This window comes from Oreochromis niloticus, linkage group LG15, assembly GCF_001858045.2.
Source record: "Oreochromis niloticus isolate F11D_XX linkage group LG15, O_niloticus_UMD_NMBU, whole genome shotgun sequence".
NCBI lineage: Eukaryota > Metazoa > Chordata > Actinopteri > Cichliformes > Cichlidae > Oreochromis > Oreochromis niloticus.
The window spans coordinates 28,640,565-28,644,612 of record NC_031980.2 but is presented as its reverse complement, the minus strand read 5'-3'; positions in this window follow the sequence as shown (position 1 = coordinate 28,644,612).

Sequence of the window (4,048 nt, the reverse complement as noted above, 5' to 3'; positions counted from 1 at the left end):
AGGTTAGTCAGAGGCCGGTGCCTCAAAATCCTACCGTTGTTGGTCACCTGCTGTTCAACTGGAATGTTATTATTATTATTATTAACAGACCATCCAAAACCATCATTGTGCTCGAATAATTTAGTGGGAGTGGCCATTCCATAAATTAATGTCTGACGTTAAAAACCCAACCGCTTCTGATGGCATTCCCCCTCCCTAGTTTATAAGTAGATTGGCAATGCTTTTGCAACAGTTAATCTCTTGTAAGTTTTCAAGTACTGATTGCTGTTGGTTTAGCCTGGCCTCAGTCAGTTCTAATTTTTTAGCTATTATGTCAAGGACTGTTGGGGCAGAACACAGTTCAGAAAGGGGTAGGCTTGTGGCATTCATACATGCATCATACGCTTCCCACAATTCAACATCTGTTTCACCTTAATTTGTTGTTTCACACATTATGGATATATATATATATAGGGAGAGGGAGAGAGAGAGAGATGTGTGTGTGTGTGTGTGTGTGTGTGTGTGTGTGTGTGTGTGTGCATGTGTCTCATCTTTTTCAGCTTTATTTCTGACCAACAGTTTGCCATACCAAAGATTTAATAAACTGTCCAGAAAGGTCAAACAGATGTCTCCGTTGTTAGTTAGTCTCTGATGTGGATTTTCATCTCTGGTATACAGCCCCGTCAGCCCCAACACCACGCTGTGTGTGAATACAAGGAAAAAACCTGTAGATGACAAAATATGTTAAAACACTGACCATTTGACACACTCACACCATATTTGTTCTCAGGGCAACCTATAAATTAGACTTATGTTGTTTTGTTTTTTCTTAAAAGTAAGGCATGTCGATTAAAACATGCAGCCATACATTTATATAGAGCCTAGTCATTGTGTTTCTTACCATTTGTGCCGTCTATATTAAAAAGAAATGTCTTGTGAGATATTGATGCTGTAGCTGCTCTGGGCCATTGGTGAAATGTGCTCAAGTCTCCACACACCAATTTATATACGGCTGTGACTTGTAGTTAACAGAAGGATGGCTTGCCATGACAGGTTGATTCACAGAATAAGGGGAAAAAAAAAAAACTCACATTCTTTGTCTCACTGCTGTAAAAAAACAATGGGTGTTAAGACCCCTGATGACCAGAGCTTTGAAACAGAAGTCCTTCACCACAGTCCATTACACACTCACCCCGGGGCACAGATACACAGATAATACAGAGAGAATATTTTAGCTTCCTGGGAGACTGGGGGTGATGGAGGTCTCGCACTAACAAATGCCCCATATCCTTTGGATTTTCAGCCCTAAAACAAAGACACAAACAGTTATAGGTATAATTGCTTTCAGTCCTTAGAACAAATAAAAATACACATGTGTTGGTGCATTGCTGTTTAGCAGTTAGAACAAAAGACACAAGGGAGAGAAAACGATGAAAACTTGCTTAATTAAATAGACTTGTAGTAGCCTTTGTGTGTATTTTATATTAACAGTCAAACACCTGCATTAAGAAGTGTATTTAAATGTCATGGTGCAGTCTTGATCAGCAGTTTATTCACTTTTTGTCGATATAGCTTAAAAAACTCCACAACTGTGACTTAAATTGGTGTAACTGTGTTTTAGGTTGAGGCGGCCTGTTTGTTAATTTGTTTAAACAAACTAGTTATTATATTCGCTTTATTGTCTTTCATTTGCAGAATTACTGTGGTTTAAGGACAAGTTCACCAAAACATAGATAATACAGCGTGATTTTTAAGGCTTCCTGGGAGACTGGGGGTTGAAGCAGTTCCTATGGCTTTTCAGTCCTAAAACAAAGACACAAACAGTTGCAGCAAAAATAGCTTTCAGCCCTTAGAACAAAGAACAAAGCCTGATGTTGGCAAAATGGTATCCCCCCTTACCGCCTGTTGTCAGTGAAACTTGTCTCTCATGAACTAGCAAAAGTGTCTGGAACAGAGGGTCATGCACGTGTACATGCACAAAACATGCATGAGCACAACAGGTGGGGTGTGGGGGTGATTTTGGAAATTTACTAGAACAAAAAATAAAATCAGATTAACATTTGATTTGTGTGGGGGTTTTTTTTAAAGCATTTTAAGGTTTTTTTTTTTTGGGAAACATAGCTGGCAACTAATCAAACAGATGAGGCAGGGGGAAAAGCAAAACAGTAACAGGAGACTATATAGTAAAATAGGAAGTGAACATGCCAACAGGCAACAGCGAGAGAAGGCAGGATGTTCTGTTAGCACAGAAGGCAGGATGTTAAGAACCTTTACCCTCTCAGATGTTATCGACAAAATATGTCTTCAATCATATGTTACTACTTACTTAGTCTCCAAAAAAACCCTTTTTTGTTACATGACAGTGGTCTCAAGATCAGACTAAGAATCATGCAGTCTACATCAAGACAATGGAAAAAATGTGAACAACTTCTATTGTATAATTTTAATACATATGTACATGTTTTTAAAGACAAACAACAGACAGAGGTGTAGACATATTAGCAAAGGACTTAATTTCTGGAATAGCTTCAAGAACTGGTATGAATAGCACATACCTTTTGAACATCAGTTACTCGACTATACTGGATGATGCTTTTACAGGCTTCTCACATCCTACAATCCCAAAAACCGCATCTAAGTTAAATTTGATAATGATGCCGGTAGTGGATTTACGTGCTGCTTATACAATCTCTGGAGCAATCATCCAGCTTTGAGGGGACAGAAGAAAAGAAGAATTTGGCTATTGATTTCACAGGTGAGTTCAATCCAGAAATGAAATCTACAGTATAGGCAAATTCCGTACATATTCTGTTGTTGCCAATATCATTGTGTTGTCAGTTTTGATAGCTGTTCAAGAGGACCTTCCTCGCAGGTCAAGTGAGGATCATCAGTGGGTTTTTAATCCACCAATCTGTTTGAATGTTTAACAAAGGGTACAAGTAATGCTTCACCAAAAACTGAAGATGTAATGAATATGGACATGTGCAGCCAAAGATCAAAATGATGAAATCCATGGGCATTTTTTAAGTCTAAATTAAAAAATGGAAAGTAACAATCACAATACAACAGCAGCCTTAGACTATCTAATATTTGATAAAGCATCAAATATAGTTGTTTTTTTCAGTACATTATATTACTTTAAATGATTCTCCTAATGTTATTGCTCACACCTAGGTTTCTGTGTTCGTTGTGTTTTTTGTGTGTGCTGTCCCCAAGTTGCATGCCTAGAATACTGGACCTAAAACATGTAATGTGTTTTTAAAAAGAGAATCTGTTGCACTGGATTTGGAATTTGAAACATTTCTTTTTCTTCAGATTGTTGATCCTCAGACCACTGAGGACTTCCAAAATCAGATACCTGAACTACAAGACTACCTGGCGATTGCAGGTTGCCTTAGTCCTGTTAGAAAGGTTGAAGACAAGCACATAATGGTTAGGAACATCTTTCAGGTCCCAGGTCACAGCAACCACTTGAAAGGTATGACCTGTTCCAATATCTGTTTTGGGTACACAAAGTGTCTTTCCATATTTATTCACTTGCTTTTCTGCTTTAAGGATGGATGGATGGATATTTTCCAACAAAAATCCAATATTATCCAGAGGTGTTCCACCCCCTGCTTTGTCACAGGCCTACAAAGGTGAAACCAGACATCTTCGACAAACAGTTCCTTTTAAAATTTTCCAGTACAGAGAACAACAGGTGAACAGCAGAAAACCAGGTGGTGGCATTTTTAAGAGATCACCTTCAGGATTCACCTTCAGTTTTTATCTGCTTGATTCAGTAGGAAATATTGTAGAGTGCATGTTTAGCAAAATTAATGTTTGCCTGTTATGATTTCTCTGGTCTTATTCTAGAGGGAGCAATCACATCCACAATTGAGAAGGTAATAGAATTTACAACAGGGTTCAGGGAGTTCCCTGCATTGCAGTTTGTCTAGAGCCATCCCTGGAATTTCTTCACAGTGATCCTCAACGTGAAGATGTTTAACCAGGACTGCCAACAGCAAACACCTGTGTGAACATCTCCAAAACATTCATGCAACATATGATTCTGATTATGGACTTTGTC